This window comes from Anomaloglossus baeobatrachus, chromosome 6 (genome assembly GCF_048569485.1).
Source record: "Anomaloglossus baeobatrachus isolate aAnoBae1 chromosome 6, aAnoBae1.hap1, whole genome shotgun sequence".
In the NCBI taxonomy this organism is placed as follows: domain Eukaryota; kingdom Metazoa; phylum Chordata; class Amphibia; order Anura; family Aromobatidae; genus Anomaloglossus; species Anomaloglossus baeobatrachus.
Window position 1 is genome coordinate 471,699,925 of NC_134358.1, and position 23,014 is coordinate 471,722,938.

Here is a 23,014-nt window from a genome sequence, read left to right on the forward strand (position 1 = left end):
CGGCTTTTGTAACGCCGATTGCGTTTTTTTTTTGCATTGACTTACATTAGTGCCGCATTGTGCCGTAGGGGCTTGCGTTCGGTCCGGTTTTTGCCGCATGCGGCAGATTTAGCCGATGCGGCGGCCGGATCGAACGTACCCTGCAACGTTTTTTGCTCCGGCAAAAAACACCGCATCGCGCCGCATCCGGCCGCTGCGGCGCATTTTTCAATGCATCCCTATGGAGGCCGGATGCGGCGCGATGCGGGAAAAAACGCATCCGGTCGCCGCATGCGGTATTTTCCACTGCGCATGCTCAGTAGCATGCCGCAACCGGAAAAAACCGGACCGGCCGCATGTAAAAACTGATGCAAAGGATACGGTGTTTTCACCGCATCCGTTGCATAGTTTTCACAGCCGGATTGAGCCGCAGGGCTCAAACCGGATGTGTGAAAGTAGCCTTAGATTATGTTGACACTTTCAGTATTTGGTCAGTTTGCTACATCAGTATTTGTAATCCAAAATCAGGTGTGGGTGAAAAATGCAGAAGGGATGGTTGGACGTCTTTCTATTATATTTTCCTCTGATTTTAACATTCCTCTTTTTGTCTTACAAAAACTGATGTAAGATACTTACCAAATACTCAACGTATACACATGGCCTTAGAAGAGGTGATTACTTGCTTTCACCGGAGAACCTTTGTAAGTGCATATTTGCTACAGTGTAATAGTAACAAGACAGGGAGATGTTAAACTTTTCAAGTATTTAATTTCTGTTGGAAAAAAAGAATCTTCCCCTTATTGATATCAGAGATAAAAAGTAACCTCCATACACAACACAATCCATTATACCAATAATACCACATACAAGGGAGCAATACCACCACACTATAACCAGACAACATATTAACACCACATAATGAGTGAATACAACCACATACAAGAGATAAATACCACTACAGCATGACCATACCACATATTGCCATCACATAGTGACCGAATAATACCACATACAATAGAGAAATACCGTGACACTATGACTAGACCACATAGTGACCATATAATACCACATACAAGGGAAAATTACCACCACACCATGACCAGACCACATATTACCATGACATAGTAACCGAATAATACTACTACAATAATGATCATGAACAAAAACCCAATACTAAAAAGTCTCTATACAGAGTCAGTGTACAGGTCACTGGTGACCTTATAAACATGAGATCTGTACAATGTGTACAGGTAATACAATGATCACCAGTGACATTATATACAGGTGCTCTGTATATAGTGTATAGCAAGAGTCTTAAACATGCGGCCCGTGGGCTGCATGCTGCCCCCTCAGGCTGCTTCTTTTGGCCTGCAGGCACGTGGACCCGGTAACTATCACAGCCGGTGCAGGGACCGTTTTCAGCTTTTCATCTGAAATTCAGATGGCATGGTCAACTAGGTACTACTTCACCATCTCTCAAAACTTTTCCCTCCTTGTCAGACTACCACACACATCAAGGCCTAGGTGCCGTGAAGGTCTAATGACACTGCCACAGCCCTTTGATAGTGTTCCCCTTCCTCTGTTGGACCTGGGGTGTGTCTTCCATGTCTCTTTTCCTTGGATGCCCAAGGAACTATGAACTCTGCGTTGTCAGATGGAAATTTTTGTACTAATTGTTTGACTAGGCCCTTTTGGTATTGCACCATTTTACTAACACTCTCTGCCACAGGAAAGAGAGATAAAAAGTTCTACTTGTATCGTGAGTTGAAAAGGGTGAACAACCAGTAATCAGTGTTTTCCAAAATGCATATAACACGTGGGTCACAGGTGAGTTAGCAAGACATAAAGTGAGCTTTGTGTGCTAGACTCCAAACAGGCAAGACTTCTCTGTCCCCACCAGCAGGACGACACTTCATCACTTCCTCTTCAGTCCATCCACATTGAATAGATGGGATGAAGCTGGTGTGGGTAGTATCCTCTGTATCTCCTGTTCCTCCTCCTCCCTCTCAGCCCCCTCCTCATTATCACCCAATATGTGCTGAGAAGATTAGATGAGACTGGTTGAGTAATATCACCCTGTGTAATTTCTTCCTCCATCTTCACCTGGTCTACATGCAAAGCTTCCTCTTCAATTGTGAGCAGTGAGTGTTTGAGTAGACACAGAAGCGGAATGATTATGCTGATTATGGCATGATTGCTGCTCACCATCTTTGTTGACTCCTCAAAGTTTTGTAGAATCTCACAGATATCAAACATCCATAACTACTCGTCGGCTCTTATGTGCGGAGGCTGACTGGAATATCAACGGGCATGTTGTAGCATGTATTCAACTACAGCCCTCTGCTGCTCAAAAAGCCTTGCCAAAATGTACAGTGTGGAGTTCCAACATGTGGTCACGTCACACAACAGTCGGTGAGCTTGCACTTGCAAGCACTGCTGCTGCACTGCCAGACTGGCGGTAGCTGTAGCTGACTTGCAGAAATGGGTGCACAAGTGGAGTATCATCACAAGTAGCTCAGGCAAACCTGGATAGGTTTTCAGAGACCACTGAGTCACTAAGTTGAGCATGTGGGCCAGTCATAGTATGTGTGCGAGCTTGCCAAGATTCAGAGTCAACACCAGGTTATGGTCATTATCACACACGACCATGCCTGGTTGTAGGTTCAGCAGCAAGATCCACAGATCTATTTGCTCTGTTATAACTTGCCCTAACTCTGCAGCAGTGTGCTGTTTATCACCTAAACAAATTAGTTTCAGCAAAGCCTGTTGCCACTTCACCAAGGCAGTGCTGCAGTGCTTCCAGCTTCAGACTTATATGGACGACAAGCTCGAGATGACAATTCAGAGATAGAGGAGGAGTGGGTGCAGGAACTGGTGTAGGAGGTGGTAGATACCCTGATGGATCTAGGTCCCCCAATTCTCAGGGTCGATAGAATGTATACCGTCCCAGGCTCAGACTCCCAACCTCCATGAGGTTTAGCCAGTGTGCCATCAGGGAAATATAACATCCCTGGAGGCAAGCATTTGTCCATGTGTCGGTCGTTCAGTAGACCTTCCCAATAACTGAGTTGTTAAGTAGACCTTCCCAGTAACTGCATTGGTCAGGGTGTCGCGGGCGGGGAGGAGGGTGTCAGCACACCGCGCTCACCCCTTCTGCTCGGGTCCGGCAGCTGCTCAGTGGTGGCTCGAGCTGTGGGCCGGATCCCGGGGTTTCTCGAGCGACACTCCTCGCCCGTGAGTGAAAAGGGGGGTTTTGTGGTTGGATGTGGGGATTGTTATAGTTCGTGACGCCACCCACGGTTGTGGTGATTTCACCACCGCTGCTCAATATGGGGAATCCCGGGGATGGTGATACGGAGCAGCCAGTTGTTGTGTTGCCCCTCCGTGGGTAGGGGTTGGTGATCCCGGGGCCCAGTGGGGTGCAGGGGCGCAGGGGCAGCGCTGTGCCTTGCGGCACTGAGGTACTCACTCAGCCAGTAAACACGACACAGTTCTCGGTAAACAAACGGCTGGTTGGACGGGTCCCTCGGACGGTTCACGGTGCTGCGGTTCCCTGCAGTTAGCGGTGACGGTCTCTTCCCTGCACCTTTGAAATGTCTGTTTGGTAGCGGTGGATTCCCACCGGTTACCCGCTCCCCGACTGCAATCTGTGCCGGAGGAGCTCCACACTTTGCCCGCAGGCGCCGGCCCTGGGAAACTGGTGCCTTGGCGGTGGCGGTGTTTCCCCGTTGTGGTTGGACCTTTGCCGTCAATCAGGACTTGCTTGTTGGGGGATCTACGTCCCCTTCACTGACGGATTTGGCAATTTACGGCGACTCCAAGCCTTGCCGGGATCCGAAAGGCCCCTGCCCTGGTGCTGACTGCCCTTTGTATACTGCTCCAGACCCCCGGGCACACAGCCTCCATGGTCCTTCCAGCAACCTCCAGACAGTCCCTCTGCAGACCTTCACCACCGTCTGCTGACCTTGCTGACTCCGTCTGGGCACACAGCCACAGACCAACGTCAGGCTTTCTGTCACTTTCACTGATGTTTCACTTCACTCTAGCTCCCTCCTGAGCTACACTCTGTTCAACTCCTACTCCTTCCTCTCCCTTGGCTGAACTCCTCACACAAGCCCTGCCTGGGCTCAACTCTCCTGGAACTTCCTGCCTCCAGAGCTGTGAACTCCTTGGTGGGCGGACACCAACCGCCTGGCTCCACCCCCTGGTGTGAATCATCAGCCCCTGGAGGAAGGCAACAAGGATTTGTGGTTAGCTGTGATGTGCCTACCTGGAGTGTGGGGTGTGGTGGTGTTGTGACCTGTGTCCCCTGGCTTGCCCAGGGCGACACATTCCCCCTTAGCAAAACGCAGACCGTCCTCGGGCTGCCCGTCCAACACCGGTTTCATTTTCCTTTTTGTTTTCTGTAAATGTAAAAGGGTATAACATGATAAACGGTAAATTATGTACATTTTTAATAAATCTTCCCTTAACGGGAGGCACATATCTTTAACGTTGCATAACGGTTTACGGTTACGGTTTCCGCTCTCTCCCACCCAAGCAACCTGGCCCTGATGCTGCCCCTAAAGCCCAATACGGGTTGGGCTGTTGCCTTCAATCGGGACTTGGTTGTTGGGGGATCTGCGTCCCCGTCACTGACGGATTTGGCAAATCTGGCGACTCCTAGCCTTGCCGGGGTCCGAGAGGCCCCCGCCCTGGTGCTGACTGTCCTTCGGAACACTGCTCCAGACCACCGGGCACACAGCCAACGGGGTCCTTCCAGGAACTTCCAAACGGTCCCCCTCCAGACAGTCACCGCCGTTGCTGACCTTGCTGTTCTGGCCCTCACAAAGCTGGACCTTCCAGGCTTTCCTTCCTTCTTGTTTACTCCTTTACTTTCCTAACTGAACTCCTCTCTCAAGCTCTCCCTGAGCTTTTCACACTTGCCCTGCCTGGGCTTCACTTCACTCCTTCCACTTCCTCCTCCCTGACAGAACTCTGTTGTTTACTCAAGCTCGTCCCTGAGCTATCTGCCTGGTCTCTTCCTGCCTCCAGTGTTGTGAGCTCCTCGGTGGGCGGAGCCAACCGCCTGGCCCACCCCCTGGTGTGCATCATCAACCTCTGGAGGAAGGCAACAAGGATTTGTGGTTAGCTGTGATGTGCCTACCTGGAGTGTGGGGTGTGGTGGTGTTGTGACCTGTGTCCCCTGGCTTGCCCAGGGCGACACATTCCCCCTTAGCAAAACGCAGACCGTCCTCGGGCTGCCCGTCCAACACCGGTTTTATTTTCCTTTTTGTTTTCTGTAAATGTAAAAGGGTATAACATGATAAACGGTAAATTATGTACATTTTTAATAAATCTTCCCTTAACGGGAGGCACATATCTTTAACGTTGCATAACGGTTTACGGTTACGGTTTCCGCTCTCTCCCACCCAAGCAACCTGGCCCTGATGCTGCCCCTAAAGCCCAGGCAGCACCCCTTGACCCACAGTCCAGCACACGGTACCCGAGCGGGATCTGTCCTTCCCTCCAGAGGGTAGCCACCGGTTCCTTTGGTGGCTGGGCCCCAGCCTGCTCTGCTCAGGGCCCTCCCTCCAACCTGCCTCTCCGGAGGCGGCATTGCGGAAACGGTAACGGCAAACAACATATTTACAAGCCACTTAACGTTTGTGGTTGCCCTGCAAGTTCACGGGCTTGTCCATGGATAGTCCTCCATGCAAAGCTTTAAACGGTCCCCACGGGGACAACGGTGCCGGCTCCAGCCGGTTGCAATCACAAAGTAAATCAGGTGAAACTTCGGTAATCATTTTCATCATTTTTCAAAACTTTTTCAAACAACAAACAAAGTAGTGGTCCCAACGGGGACTGGACAACGGTGCTCCGCTGCCCTACTCCAGGCCTTCAGCTTCATCCGAGGGAGGGGGTGCAGGACTCACTCTGCTCTCCTGGCTGCCCCGCAGCTTCACATCCAGGGCAAACCACCCCCTCTCTCCGCAGTGTCGGGTGTACCGAACAAGGTCTCCCGGCATTAGGTTGCGGCCGGGATGCTCCTCAGGCAGGTGGGCATTCACATCCCGCCGGGCTACAAACACTTCGGCCTCCAGGCCCGGCTTGTAGATGAACCCGTAGCCCCGGCAGACATCAAACCGCCTCACCTGCCCCTCGTACAACGGGCCACGGACACGGAACGTGGCCTGGCGGAGATTTTCTTTTTCTCGGATAGCTCGGGCCACCAGCTCGGCCTTCTTCCGCTCCCTCTCGGCGATCTCCAGGCCCAGCGGTACCGGCTCCCTATCCCAATACAGCGCTGCCGCCAGCACCGGCGCACGGGTCGGGCCCCGCGGGACATCCTGGACGTTGCCCACTGTCAGGAATCTGGGCGGCATGTCCCACGGTGTCTTGGCCTTGGGCGCTGCCTTGCAGCAACAACCCGGCGCTACCTCAGCCGAGGTGTGGGGGATGGGCATAGGGGCTTTCCGCTGCTGGGCCTTCGGCGCGGAGCGGGTCATCGGCTCCGGCTCGGGGAACTTCTCAGGGGATGTCTCCGGTTCAACCTTCGGGATCTTCCACGGTAACACCTCCGGTGTGCCGCGGGCTCCGGCTACAGGTCGGCCCGCCTGGGCGGGGGCGCTGGGTACTGCTACCGGTTGCGGTGGTAGCAGGCCTAGTGGCGGGGTCACGGCCTCCGGGACGGGTGGCGAGGGAGGCAGCGGGGGGAGAGGGCTTGGACCGGGCCCCACAGCCGCGATGACCGGCCCTTCAAGGGCATCGGGACGTGGGTCACTCACCCTCCCTTTCTCCGCCTCCTCCTCGCGTCTCCGCACGGTGGCTATAACATCCGCCATGTCGGCCTCCCACTCCTCCATGAGGAGCTGCATCCTGACCTGCAGCCTTTGGTAGAGCTGCGCGGTTCGGATTTCCACCCGCACCGCAGTTCCAGGCGCGGGGGTTACGGTGTCGCGGGACGGCATCCACATGATGGCTTCTTCTTTACTTCCAGGAACGGCATGTCTGCAGAGTCCTGGCGTCCCTGCTCTTACAGCCGCAGCTACATGCGTCCAGCCGCCATCGCGTCCCCCTTAGCTCTTTCCGGCCCCTCCTCTCTCAGGGCGGGGTTTTGGCCTTCGCGCCTCTACTGCTGGAGAAGACGCTCGAGCGGGAACTTTTCGCGCCAAAGATGGCGGCTTCTGAAATTTTTCTGCCGGATACCTCCGGCGGTAACAAGGCGCACCTCTACCAGACGGCAGAGCGGTAAGATCCTGTTCGTGACGCCAAGTTGTCGCGGGCGGGGAGGAGGGTGTCAGCACACCACGCTCACCCCTTCTGCTCGGGTCCGGCAGCTGCTCAGTGGTGGCTCGAGCTGTGGGCCGGATCCCGGGGTTTCTCGAGCGACACTCCTCGCCCGTGAGTGAAAAGGGGGGTTTTGTGGTTGGATGTGGGGATTGTTATAGTTCGTGACGCCACCCACGGTTGTGGTGATTTCACCACCGCTGCTCAATATGGGGAATCCAGGAGATGGTGATACGGAGCAGCCAGTTGTTGTGTTGCCCCTCCGTGGGTAGGGGTTGGTGATCCCGGGGCCCAGTGGGGTGCAGGGGCGCAGGGGCAGCGCTGTGCCTTGCGGCACTGAGGTACTCACTCAGCCAGTAAACACGACACAGTTCTCGGTAAACAAACGGCTGGTTGGACGGGTCCCTCGGACGGTTCACGGTGCTGCGGTTCCCTGCAGTTAGCGGTGACGGTCTCTTCCCTGCACCTTTGAAATGTCTGTTTGGTAGCGGTGGATTCCCACCGGTTACCCGCTCCCCGACTGCAATCTGTGCCGGAGGAGCTCCACACTTTGCCCGCAGGCGCCGGCCCTGGGAAACTGGTGCCTTGGCGGTGGCGGTGTTTCCCCGTTGTGGTTGGACCTTTGCCGTCAATCAGGACTTGCTTGTTGGGGGATCTACGTCCCCTTCACTGACGGATTTGGCAATTTACGGCGACTCCAAGCCTTGCCGGGATCCGAAAGGCCCCTGCCCTGGTGCTGACTGCCCTTTGTATACTGCTCCAGACCCCCGGGCACACAGCCTCCATGGTCCTTCCAGCAACCTCCAGACAGTCCCTCTGCAGACCTTCACCACCGTCTGCTGACCTTGCTGACTCCGTCTGGGCACACAGCCACAGACCAACTTCAGGCTTTCTGTCACTTTCACTGATGTTTCACTTCACTCTAGCTCCCTCCTGAGCTACACTCTGTTCAACTCCTACTCCTTCCTCTCCCTTGGCTGAACTCCTCACACAAGCCCTGCCTGGGCTCAACTCTCCTGGAACTTCCTGCCTCCAGAGCTGTGAACTCCTTGGTGGGCGGACACCAACCGCCTGGCTCCACCCCCTGGTGTGAATCATCAGCCCCTGGAGGAAGGCAACAAGGATTTGTGGGTTAGCTGGTGTACCTGCAGGGAATGTGGGGTGCGTGTGGTGTTGTGACCTGTGTCCCCTGGCTTGCCCAGGGCGACACAAGGGCACAAGTGATGTTATGGGACACATGCTTCTGTAAGACAGGGACAGGATAGTAAGACAAATAGTGGTGGTTGGGGACCAAGTACCGAGAGATGGCCATCGACATGAGGTTGTGGGAAGTTTCAATGTCCACAATCCTAAATGGCAACATTTCCAGTGCAAGGAGTCTGGAAATATGCTTGTTTAGGGTTTGGGCTTGTGGGGGTTGGCTGTTTATTTATGTTTGCGATTCAAGGCCTGGGGTAGGGACAGCTGAACGCTGTGCTGAGACAAAGAATTGGACGTGGTTAGAGTTAGTGACTGCGAATGTGCAGCGACAAGTGCAGACTGGGAGGCATCCATGCCTGTTTCCTGGAAATTAGGATTAGGGAATATGCAAGCATGTATCACAGCAGAAGAGGTAGTGGTGTGACTAACAGACACCTAGTCGGGTGCTTTGATGACATGTGCATGATCATGCTGGTGGTCAGGCTGATAGATGTTAGGTCCCTGCTGATCTTGGTTGCAAAGGTTGCAAAGGACTATTCTTTTATCATCTTCACATTCTTTAAAATAGCGCCACACTGGGGAACATCTAACCCTTCGCCTGGGAGCTTTTTGAGTGTGGGTGCTATGGATAACAGTTGTCCGCCTTCTCCCTCTGGCCTCTCCACTGCCTCTTCCTGCAGTGTGCTGTGGATCCCTCCTTATCTGTGCTACTGTCCTCATTCTGCATTTCATCTTCCCAGATTGGGTCATAGACTTCATCGTCCACCTTGTCTTCCACTTATACACTGTGGTCCACCTCAGTTGTTGACTTAACAACATCATAGTATCATAGTTTTTAAGGTTGAAGGGAGACTCTAAGGCGGGCTTTGCACGTTGCGACATCGCAAGCCGATGCTGCGATGTCGCACGCGATAGTCCCCGCCCCCGTCGCAGGTACGATATCGTGTGATAGCTGGCGTAGCGAAAATTATCGCTACGCCAGCTTCACATGCACTCACCTGCCCATGCGACTACTGCATTTATAGGTGAGTTTAATGTTGAATTTGTTCTTATTCAACTGCCCCATGAATCGATCAATTGATGATATTCTTTTTGTGTGGCAGGGTCCGGTGGAGCAGCTTGATCGATTCATGGGGCAGTTGAATAAGAACAAATTCAACATTAAACTCACCTATAAATGCAGTAGTCGTATGATTGACTTCCTGGACAACAAGATTACAGTTGATGACAGGGGGTCAATCCAGACGGACGTTTTCCGTAAGGATACGTCGGTCAATGCGCTACTGCATGCGTCTTCTGCCCATAATCCATCTACCATCCGTGCTATCCCGACCGGCCAATTCCTTAGAATGAAGCGGATATGCTCCTCTGATAATAATTTTGAGACACAATCATCCGATCTCAGGGCCCGATTCTTGGATAGGGGTTACAGCAACAGAACCATTAAACACGGGTATCATAGAGCTAGGACGACCCCGAGGGCACAACTACTTGCCCAGCCCCCCAAAAAACAGGAAACCCATGACCCAGTGATACGATTCATTGGGACCTATAATGAGAGGTGGAACACCATGCGTGACATAATGCCGAAACACTGGTCGGTCCTATTGACCGACCCAGTGTTGGCCAATAACCTCACGGGCCGCCCAGCAATGACATCAAGGCGAGCAAAAAACTTGAGAGACCTCTTGGTGAGAAGTCATTATGTCCCCCCCAAAACTAACATCTTTGGCTCTAGGGGACCGTTACAGGGCTGCTTTCCCTGTGGCCATTGCCTTGCCTGCAGAGATGTCATTCGCAGTACGCAGTTCCACTCTTCAGATGGCAAGAAAAACTATGAAATCAAACAATACATCACGTGTGGAACCACACACGTGGTGTACTTTGGCACCTGCACCTGCTCCCTGTCCTATGTGGGGCTCACATCACGTGAGCTTCGCATTAGGGTCAGGGAGCATGTCAGGGACATTTCTGCAGCCAAGGCAATAACTGACATTACATTATTGAAAACACTGCCAAGGCATTTTAAGTCTCACCACTCCTGTGACCCCTCACATTTACAAATCAGAGGTATCGATGTGATAGATGGGGGGATCAGGGGTGGTGACCTTAAAAAAACGCTTGGCACAATGTGAAACTAAATGGATTCTCACATTGAATACCATGACCCCTATGGGTCTCAATGAATCTATCAGCTTTGCCCCATTTTTGTGACCTAATATGTGTCTCCTCCGCCTATTCACCCTAAGTGTGACGTGTTCTGGGTGATCACCTTTGCCCCACTATAATTCTTGTTCGTGTTTTTAATACTGATTTTAATTGTTCTCTGGTCCTGTTTTTCTAATGCTGGTTTTCAATTGGTTTCTCCCTTTTCTATAGGCAAAATAATCATGTAATTACATGGATTTTTTGGAAAAATTTTTGTGTGGTGGCCCCTTTAATTGTAACATGAATGTATGCCATCACTGCATGTAACTCACCCGCCCCCGGCACTCATGTGCGCATGCCCGAGTCCTCTGCCTCTCTCCGTGCTTTTGCCGCTGTCTGGTGCTTTGCGCATGCGCGGGAGCTATGGCGACGCGTTCCCGCTCCCGCACATGCACGCATTAGCGTGACGGCGGCACATCACGCGAGATTTGTCAGATGGATCTGCGCATGCGCCGCTACGTGACTTCCGGGTACGGCAATCAGCGCCACCACTTAAAAACCGGCACTCGTGGAACGTACATCATGGCACCCCATCCCCTGAAGAAGAGAAACAACACTTCTATCGAAACGTACGTCGGGCAGCCTGGGGACCACGACCCTGGACCACCAGTGTACATGTGTACTTTATTACTCGGACTTCATCCAGCAATTGAGGGTATGACCCCTGCAGCTGCAGGATTGACATACATGAGGGACGGGTTCTGGATCCCCTAACACAAAATAACATTGTCAAGCCTTAAATTGCTGTTTTATGTTCCATATAGTCGCAGTCATTGGTTATTGTCAGAATGTGTAATGTCATATATTAGCATCATCTGTGGCTCTCATGCTATTTAAGCCTTATATGCCTTACATACTGAAGACATACCATACTTTGCCACATTTGAAACTGCACTTTTGAATTGCATATACGTATTTGATTGTTCCAATGGTTGTGATCTAGCCTTTCACAAATGTAGTCCCTGGAGTGGTCCAGGTTTAATACTTTTATCTACGCTTACAAGTATTGTCACCCTCATCCCTAATAAATATGTACTTTTTGCACTTTAAAAACTCGTTTGTTCTCCTTGCTATTGCATAATCATGAGTTTGTGCTACCCATGTGGCCCTCAGACACTTAGGACCCCCGGGATTTTCTTGAGCATAGTTTTCTGGAATTTTGTCTATATAGAGTTTAGTATCATCTGCAAATATTGAAATTCTACTCCGCATGCCCCCAACAAGGTCATTAATAAATATGTTGAAAAGAAGCGGGCCCAATACTGACCCCTGTGGTACCCCACTATGAACTGAGACCCAGTTCGAGTACGTACCATTAATAATCACTTGTTGGTAACTGAGTCTCATCATCTACATCTTGAGTCACTAATTGCCATTCCCCACCATCTGCTTCTGACAGTGGCTGCTCAAATATTTGGGCAACACTACACACGATCTCCTCATGTCCCTCCTGAAACGTGCAGGGCGAGAGGCCAGAATCAATAAATAGAAATGCAAAGAACTCTTTGGAGTGTCCGAGTGTAGGATCAGCAGCACATCCATTTGCCATAAGTGATTGCTATGAAGTACAGTTGTCCACCTTCTCCCTCTAGCCATCCCATTGCTTCCCGCCTGTTGTGGTCCTGCAGATCCCTCCCCATTTATGCTGCTGTTTTTGTCCTGCATGGCACCTTCCAAAGCTGGGTCAGTGACTTCATCATGTACCGCCTCATATTCCACTTGCGCACTCTGGTCCTCCTGACTTGTTTGTCTTAACAACATCACTTGTTGGCAACTGTGTCTCATCATCATCTTCCTTTTGAGACACTAATTGCAATTCCCACCCTTCTTTTGACCGTGGCTGCTCACATATTTGGGCATCACTACACACAATCTCCTCATGTTCCTCTTGAAACGTGTAGGTTGAGAGACAAGACTGAAATGAATAAATGGAAATGTAGAGAGCGCCTTGGAGTGTCCTAGGGTGGAATAAGCAGCAGGTCCACTTCACCATCCCTTACCACACGCCTTGCGCATTTTAATATAATATATGCCTGTACATTTTCTGGTAATAATAGGGAAAAGAGAATATATAGGTGAAAAAAAACTTGATTTTAAGTTCCAGCAGCAGTATACCTATAGAAGAACTGTAAGGCAATAGGCCCTGCATATATGCCTCTAATCCAAAACTATCTCTCCTCCACCAGCAATCCCTACACTGAATGTAGGTAACAGCAGTTTTACTAGAGAAAGGAGGGTATGTAGAATTGAAAAGGACTTTTGTTTTAATGGTGCAGCAGTGGTATACAATTACTGCAATAGCAATTAAACACTGCCTATATGCCTGCTCTTATCTAAGCTGTACCTCCAAGATCAACTCTTCCTGAACTGCTTCCAGAGGAAAGAGAGTGTGCTGTGCATCGAGTCACCGGGTCTTATATGAGACCCGATGCTGCCTACCAATCACAGTAATGTCAGTAGCCAACATCCCTACAGCATTACCGTGTATGGTAGACAATCACTGCATGTTGATTGGTTAACAGCCACGAAACATGCGGGGTGGGGACTCGAGCATGGTGCTTGAGCACCTGCGATACTGGATTGACTAATGAACATACCTGAGCACCTTGATGCTCGATCAAGTATGACATGACATGACAAAGCTCTCTGTTAGTTATTAGTGCAGTAGCAGGGAGCCATTTTGTGCCGCCCCCGTGCCAGCAGCCGGGCTGCTCGGATCCGGATCCGCAGTCTGGCTCGAGGGATTCTACCGGACCCGGGGGTCGCGCGGACACTTCAAATAAAAGGAGACGTACTTGTACGGGATTTGCCGTAAACTGTCTGTGACGCCACCCACGGTGTGTGGTGAGATGTGGCACCACCGCTGCTGTTGTGGGACATCCAGGGAACAATGGGATGGCAGCTGGATGTTAACCCCTCCGTGGGTAGGGATGGATGCCCCGGAGCCCAGTGTCTCTTATGCTGAGGATTGTGACTGCAGGGACCAGCGCGCCCGGTCAGACCGGGGTATGTTAGTTTACTCACAATTAAATGAACCATAAAAGTTCAATGGTAAACCAAGGTGCTGGTGGCCAGCCGCCGCGGTCGGGTGTATCTGATCCCACACCCGAGCTGGTGGTCTGTATCACTTTCCTCTGCACTCAGTGTTTGGTGTGGTGGACACCCCGGTGTGAAACACGGAAGTCCACTCCCGGTCCTTTTGTTGGGAGCCTGCCCGCTGACGCTGGCCCGTGGGATCTACCGGACCCAGGTGGATGCCCTTTATCCTCCGCGGTGGGCTGTTGTCTGATTTTCGGACTTTGGTTGGGACAGGACCTATAATCCTGCTCTAAATTGGTTAATTAGCTAGGCCGTTGGTTCTGGTCCTGGCTTCAGGGTCCAAGTACCCCCTCTGTGCTTGGTTTCCGGGTCGGTTCTCTGGTGTCGGTACTGGCGGGCTCCAACCCTGTCCCGCTCCACCTCGGATCTCCGGCAGCCGTCTTCCCGTCTCCTGACAGATACAGACCACCATCTGCCACCTAGCCAGTACGCCGGGGCTCCAACCCCGACGCCTTTCCTTTCTGTCTCAGCCTTCACTTCTCCACTCCACTTGACCTTCAACTTAGACTTTCCAAGCTTAACTCACAACTACTGCTTTTCCCGCCCCGGGTTCTCTAGACTCCTCGGTGGGCGTTCTCTATCTGCCTGGTCCCGACCCCTGGTGTGTCTTTCCTTCCCTGGGGAAGGTGACTAGGGTTTCAGGTCGGCTGTATGTAAGCCTGTGTGGGATGGTGTTATGCGGGGGCCTTACTGTGTGACTACCTGGTTTTGCCAGGGCGTCACATTCCCCCTTGGTTAAATACATATCGTCGACGGGCTGTCCGGCCACCAACATTTATTGTAACCGGAACTGTAGAAAAGTAGAAAAAGGGATAATAAGTATAATAACATTTCAACAAGTAAAAACACATTTTTCTTCCCTTTACGAGAGGCACAATTCTTAAACATTGCAAACGGAACGGAAGGGGCCACCTTCTCATTGCCCCTACCCAAAACAACCTGTTCCCTGGTGCCACCGCTAATACTGGTGCACACCCCTTGTCCCAAGTCCAGGAACGGGTCCGGGTGACGCCCACACGAGCCGGGTAAAAAGTTCCTCACCCGGCAGTCCTTGTCACGGGCCCCAAGTCCGGGGACCCCTGGCCTGGAGGTTTGTCACCGGTTGCAGTGGTGACTGGGCCTCGGCCTACTCTACCACAGGCCCTTCCTCCAATCAGCCTCTCCAGAGACTGTGGCGAGCAACAAGAAGGTAGATAAGGGGGTATTTACAAAGCCCAAAAGTATTTGGGTTGGCCTGCCAGTTCTCGGCCGTGGTCCATTTTAACTGAAGAAATACTTTAACGGGATAAACAACTGGGGTAGCCGGAAACCGCTACCTTTTACTCATCTTCTGGTAATAAGGTGAAGTATTCGGTTGATCGGAATTCATTCACACACACTATTTATACAGCAAACAGATACCACTCACTAAACTTTGGTTTCTCTGTACCTGAGTGGTGGCTAACCTAAGTTAGGGCGTGTGGACCTTCTTAGCCCTCTATCTTCACTTAGGACTGGTGGGGTAGAGTGAGTTACGGGTTCCTCTTCCCTAATGTTAGGTATAGTAGGTAGGGACCTACGGGGGCGTGGTGTAGGTGCATCCCTGGGCGCTTGCGTTGGTGAGTGGCTGATAAACCTCTCTGGCTCTGTATCTTCCACGGGTTGTGGGAACATTATAACGGGAACAATCACCGCTCCATTCTGTATAGGCAAATCAGCTGGAAAGTCACCCATAACAGTGTGGCTCACCTCTTTCCTCTTCTCCGCGCCCGGAGTGGGAGTGGGAACCTTCTCCACTGTCTTCAGTGGTTCTGGCCACTTCTTCAGGTGATCCCTAGAAACAGTGGCCGTAGTCCTCCCTTGGTCACGACTAACCAGATACGTCTTCTGATCTTCCCGACCAGTGGGTTGGATAACATAAGGGGTCCTTTCCCACTGGTCATCCAATTTTTGCAGCCTTCTCTTCCTTTTCAGCACGACATCTCCAGGTTCAAAGGGGGCAGCCTAGACTTGTCTATTAAAATGCTGTTCTTGCTTTTCTCTGCTCTGGCGCAGGTTCCGCTCCACGTACTCTTGGATCTGTCGGTACTGCCTCCGACGCTTGGCGTCCCAGTCGGTAGTTGACGGGATGGTCTCAGGCACTTCAATATGTAACTCCAAATCCACCGGCAGTCTTCCGGGCCTTGTCCTCATTAGATATGCGGGTGTACACTTAGTGGAGCTGCTAGGGATATTATTGTACATATCCACTAAATCAGACAGTTTCTCAGGCCATAGGTTCCGCTCTTCAAGGGGCAAGGTCTTGAGAAGGTTGAGGATCAGGTGGTTCATTTTCTCGCATATCCCGTTGGTCTGGACATGATAGGGCATGATACGGATTTTCTTGCACCCATACAAGTTGCAGAACTCCTGGAAGATTTCTGTGAGCACCTTCTCCGGGTAACAATGCGGCAGGCAGAAGTACGCCTGGAAGACCTTTGCCGCAGTGTGGGCTGTTAGGTCCTTAACGGGTACCACCACCATGAACCTGGAGTAGTGGTCGACGATGGTGAGGGCATATGTGTAGCCACTCCGGCTTGGCGTGAGCTTGACATGGTCTAGGGCGACCAGTTCCAGCGGCTGATGAGTGACAATTGGCTGCAGCGGGGTTTTCTGGCTGGTTCCATCCTTTCTTCTTATCGCACAGGGACCACAATCCCGGCCCATGCTTCAATGGACTCTCTCATTCCGACCCAGTAAAACCGTTCTCTTAGCAGCATTTCTAGCTTCTTCCAGCTGAAGTGTCCAGCTCCATCTTGATAAGCTTTCAAGACCACGGGCACATACGCTTGCGGTACCACAATCTGGCAGACCTTCTCGTGTGTCTTAGGGTTAATTAGCCCTCTTTACAGTTTGCCCTGCTGTAAGTACAAGCGGTCCTTTTCCTTCCAAAGCCGCGGCGCTTCTGCAGGGGCAGTAGGCTCCAACCTGGAGTCAGTCTGGGGACTCAGCATCTTGATTAGCCGGACTGCAGGTTCCTTGTCTTGCGCTTCCTGACACCCATGGCGGGGTAACGGGTCGAAGGCTTCCTTCTGCTGACCACTGTATGGTCTGGCGTACTTTAAACTATCAGGTTGATGGAACGCAGGCAGTTCAATTTCTTCCAACACTTCTTCATCCACCCCTCCATCAGGTAGGTGTGGCATTCGAGACAAAGCATCTGCATTGATGTTCTGACGGCCAGCCCTGTATTTGATGGGGAAGTCATAATTCGATAGCCTAGCCACCCAGCACTGTTCCAGAGCCCCAAGCTTTGCCGTATCCAGGTGGGTCAGAGGGATATTATCTGTATAGGCAGTGAATTTTGCAGAAGCCAGATGCTTGAACCTCTCCGTGATTGCCCAGACGAGTGCCAGAAACTCCAACTTGAAGGAGCTATAGTTCTCAGGGTTTCTTTCCGTCGGCCGGAGCTTTCTGCTTGCATAAGCAATCACTTTCTCTCTGCCATTTTGCATCTGGGAAAAAGGAGCCAGCACGATCTGAAATTGGCATGCATCATATAAAAAGTGCAAATTCACAGATTTATTCCAACTGTACTGTAATATAAATGAGATTTTTAGCAAATAATTGATCAATTCTTTGAGCCACCCCTGCCAACGTCACGGCAAATCTCAATAGGGGGGTCCTAACCTATATTATGTATTTCATGTGCCATGCGGCCTCCTAGATAAAGTTAAAAGCAGAACCATAATGGAGCACACATACCTGTAACCTGTATATAGCCGCTTCTATGTTGCAAAAGAGGCAATTATGGATAGAGGCCAGCCCAGGTCCCAGTATGTGGAGCAAGCTCTACACCTACCAGGACTATATCAGAACTGACCCTCCCAGTGCCAGACAGCAACCATTGATAAAGGCGGACCAGATCCAACTATTGTGCTTAATTAGCATTGCCTGTGGAAAGGGGTGAGGCAACTGAATGTGAACAGCTACCAACAGGAGGAATACATTGCAAACCAAAATCAGGCATGCATGGTATGGTGATGGTCAGTCACCAGAAATTGTAGCATAACTACAGTCATAACAGATAAAAAGGAGCCAACACGATCTGAAATTGGCATGCATCATATAAAAAGTGCAAATTCACAGATTTATTCCAACTATACTATAATAAAAAAATGAGATTTTTAGCAAATAATTGATCAATTCTTTGATTCTCTGATGCATCTGGGACAGGACAGCACCCAGGCCCACATTGCTGGCATGTGTGTATAGAATGAATGGGAGGCCATAGTCGGGGTAGGCTAGGATCTCTTCTCCAGTCAAAGCCGACTTCAGCTGCTGAAAGGACTCTTCCTGTTCTTCACCCGAAGTGAACGGGGTTACGGGAGTCTTGTCATTCTTCGTATTTGGAGAGAGCTTCAAACACTTCAGCAAGATGGTCCAGATGTCCCTCGTACGTCTTGGAGTAGACAATGACGTCATCCAAATACAGCAGGACCTTTTCAAAATTTCAAAATGACCCTAGGTCAGGGAGTAGCTTCAGGCAACCTGAGAATTCACCCGACGAGAACGGAGCCTTCAAGATCCACTCTCCACCCGCTCCAAAATCGGGGTACTAGTGCAATGATGGGGATAGGACTTTCCACAAAAAGGTCCAGGAAATCCCAAGCGTGAACCCTGAGAGCAAGCTCCCACAGTTTGCCACACTGGGGAGCGGGACCCGACTAGTTTCAAGCTACCGGGGCCAACTAAGAAGCAGACTAAGTGCCAGGGAAAAGGTCACAGATCATTAGGCAACACCACCGGGGACGGGACCCAAACGTGCTCCCCTCAGTGGCAGCAGTGTCCAGAACTTTGGTTTACCAAGTTGTCTGTATCAGCTTCATGGAGTGAGTGAGTACACAACTGACCCTTCCACCCCTCAACGGCACTTTTTAACCCCATCACCGAGTCCCGGGGCATCCCCCCTACTCGTGGAGGGTCGCAACACCTGGCTGACCCCTGTCATCACCCCGGGTACTCCCCAATGGCAGCGGTGGTACTCCAACCTTACCACACACCACGGGTGGCGTCACGAATTGTAGATACACCATCACCTGAAAATATCCCCTTCATTTGAGTGGCTGCACGACCCCTGGGTCCGGACGCCCCTCCAGCCACCGCGGATCCGGATCTGAGCAGCTCGGCTGCTGATGTGGTGGCAGCTCATACACCAGTACTGGCTATCTTGTCAGTCAAGCAGAAAAGCTTCTCCTGCAACTAATTAAGTCCATTGATCAATCATGGTCACTTAAGGGTACTTTACACGCTGCGATACCGGTACCAATATCGCTAGCGAGCGTACCCGCCCCCGTCAGTTGTGCGACACGGGCAAATCGCTGCCCGTAGCGCACAACATCACTTACACCCGTCACACGGACTTACCTTCCCTGCGACATCTCTCTGGCCGGCGATCCGCCTCCTTTCTAAGGGGGCGGTTTGTGCGGCGTCACAGCGACGTCACACGGCAGCCATCCAATAGGAGAGGAGGGGCGGAGATGAGCAGCCGGAACATGCCGCCCACCTTCTTCCATCCTCATTGCCGGTGGACGCAGGTAAGGAGATGTTTGTCGCTCCTGCAGTGTCACACATAGCGATGTGTGCTGCCGCAGGAACGACGAACAACATCGTACCTGCAGCAGCAACGATATTTTGAAAAGGAGCGATGTGTCAACGAGCAACGATTTTTCATGTTTTTCTGCTCGTTGATCGTCGCTCCTTGGTGTCACACGCTGCGATGTCGCTAACGGCGCCGGATGTGCGTCACTAACGACGTGACCCCGACGATATATTGTTAGCGATGTCGCAGCTTGTAAAGCACCCTTAAGGGTTAGGGTGGGGGGTTGTTAGGTCTATCGCTATACCTTGGGCTGCCATACAGTGTCCTTCAAGGCAACCAGAGATATAGCAAGGGACTAGATACTGTTCATTATTACATATGTTAAATGTGATAACTTTGGGAGAGCGGGGCGGAAAAAGAGAGCGACACGATAATATGTCAAGAGGGAGAGGATGAGGAATGGACTGTGAGAGGGAGAGGAATGGACTGTTGTGAGATAAATGGCAATTGGAGTGAGAAAAGATTATTGACTACCTTAAGGTCTGTAGACTGTCCTTAACCACTAACAATATCAAATGTCAACAAATTAAATTTTGGTTAAAACAAAATTGAAGCCAGTGCTAAATAGCAGAGAAGCAAGGACAGAATTGAGGACAGTGGCAACCTGAGCTATTAAATTAAGTCTGATGTCATACATGCAGCAAGGGGATCAATTTGAATACAGAGTTGTCGCAAAGCAGAACACTAAGCTTTGGAAGCATACTATGTTCTACCCAAAGATCATAGAATCTCATTTGTACACTGGACATCAAAATTAGAGAACAATGTATAATCACTTGCTTTTTTCAGAAATAATGTAATCTACGAGTACAATTGATCAACATTTCACGTTTTTTTTGTAAGGGGTACGCCATGCCACTAGAACAGTGTATCAACATAAAACCTTTATTTTGCCCAAAATGTGATGATCATAATTAGAGGACAACAATGCCTGTAGCACAGAGAAAGATTATAACTAAATTTTCTGAAGGTAACAACAGTCACCAAGGACGTATATAGGCATTTGCTTATGTTGAAGGAGGTCGCCTGTTGTGTAGCTATTCTAGCCTTGGTGATCTAGGTAGAGTTTACAGATAAGCGAATAAATTTGAGTGGAATTCAATTCGACTTGAGTTTTACAAAATTTGCATTTGCCAAAATGCAGATTTTTTTTATTTGCTTTTGCTCGAATTCAGAAATATGGCGACATTTTTCTGAACTGTAAAGGGCCATCAAAAGCTAAAAAAACAACTCATACTCACCTCACCGCTCACCTCTCCACCTCATTGTCACCTGTCCAGTCCTCATCAAATATTCTTATCACTGTTACAAGTGTTTATATACTCGGGCCTCTCACACTGAGCTTGGACTTCGGGGTTCCAATAAGGCCAGAGATGGTTGAGCAAGGTGCTTGTGCATGTCATGACGTTGTGATATTTCATGTGCTTGCGCAGAAAGCTCCCAGGCTTCAATGGAGCCGGATGTAAGGCTGGACGCACACGAGAGTATGGCATCGGATGTGACAGTATCGGATGCGATATGCTAATGACCCCCGGCTCAGGCTCTGCTGCGAGCATGAGCCGAGTGTCATGCGACTGTGACCCGATCTTGCAATCGGGTCACAGCTGCGAAGCTGACGGCGGGCGCTGTGGTGGAGAGGGAGGGGTTAATCCCCCCATCTCCTCCATTGTCAGCCTGTGTGTATATCGCACTGCACTGGGATGACATCCGAATGCAGACTGATGTTTCTCCTGCACCCATTCAAGTGAATGATACGGCTGTAGCAGAAAATCGCAGCATGCTGCCACGTTTCTCGCATCCAGACTCTGGATGCGAGAAAAGCTGACTAACTGCTCTCCCTCATTGACTAACATGGGTCCGAGTGCAATGCAAGATTTTCTCGCATTGCACTCGTCCGATTTTCACGCTCGTAGCAATTGCTAGCGATGTCAAGCGCGAAAGCACCCGCCCCATCGTACATGCGATATCGTGTGATCGCTGCCGTAGCGAACATTATCGCTACGGCAGCGTCACACGCACATACCTGCTCTGTGACGTCGCTGTGACCGGCGAACCACCTCCTTTCTAAAGGGGCGGTTCGTTCAGCATCACAGTGACGTCACAGCAGCGTCACCGAACCGCCGCCCAATCGAAGCGGAGGGGCGGAGATGAGTGGGACGTAACATCCCGCCCACCTCCTTCCTTCCTCATTGCGGCCGGCCGCAGGTAAGGTGAGGTTCCTCGTTCTTGCGGTGTCACACATAGCGATGTGTGCTGCCGCAGGAGCGACGAACTACTTCGTACACCGAGCAGCAGCGATATTCGAGAATAGGGGGGCATGTCACCGATGAGCGATTTTGACCGTTTTTCTGACGATTCAAAATCGCTCATAGGTGTCACACGCAAAGACATCGCTAAAGCGACCGGATGTGCGTCACAAATTCCGTGACCCCAACGAGATCGCTTGAGCGATGTCGCAGCGTGTAAAGCGGCCTTTAGTGTGAGAGGCCAGGGGAATTTCAGAACAAATGGTGGGGATCAGAAGAAGCAACAAGGATCGAATGGATGATGGTGAGGAGAGGAGTGGCTGAAGAGGTGAGTGGTGAGGTCTGTATAATGATTTTTCTTATTATTTACGTATTACATTTATTATGCTCTGGGTCGACGGAAAATCAAATGTTTGTGTAAATTATGGCAAAGCCGGCAAATTTCAAAAGATCGTCTCATCTGTAATTTCAACATAAATCCGCATAACAGTAATATCTTAAGGCAATATGTATTGTGAAGATGAGATTTGCTACTTATCATGAACAGTGACCTTGCACTGACTGATAGCCTGCTCAGCATTAATGCAGTTTTGATTAAGTCCCTACTTTCTCTGCTGTAGATGCAGCAGTGTTATTAATACTGAGTCCTGTAAAACCACAACCACACCACTGATTAGCAGCTTCCTATGCAGGCTGTACATTGTCAGCAAACTGCCAATTGATGGTGGGAGCGTCCTTACACAAATTAGCTGGAATTCCTTGCAAGTGACACCTAGCCCTGCAGTGATAATCCCCTGCTGATAAAGCATTGATTGTATTAAAACTACAGCAAGCTGTGAGCAAGTGACACATCCCTGGAATCAGGCTCTCTGCCCCTACATTAAGCTGCTCTCAGATTAAAAAGCAAAAATCTGGTGATATATTCTTGTTTTAGGAAATGACTAATTTTTAAATTGGCAACCACAATCTTTTTACTTGAACACAACATATATTTAGGCCCCCATTGAATCATTAATGTTATACAAGGGATAGTTTCGATTTGCAAAGCACCTACAAAAAGTTATAACTGTTTATATTTTTTCTTAATTCAAAATAGGTCATGAATTCTAAATATTAATTCATAGTATTTTAGTCGTATGTATATTTCATTATCAGGTTAATTTAGACAAAGCAGTAAATCCTAATGTGTTCTAGATATTTCAGAGTCTATTTTTGATCAAATATAAGCAATATGGATAAATGGTCTGCAAATATGTGCATAAATTTGGGAGGTGTACTGATTATATCCAGAAGATAGTTGCTAATTAGAAAAGAGAAAGCATAGCATTACAATGTGTATAAAATAAAATCCGCCCAAAGGGAATTTACACCAAATGGGGAAACAAGCTTTTAA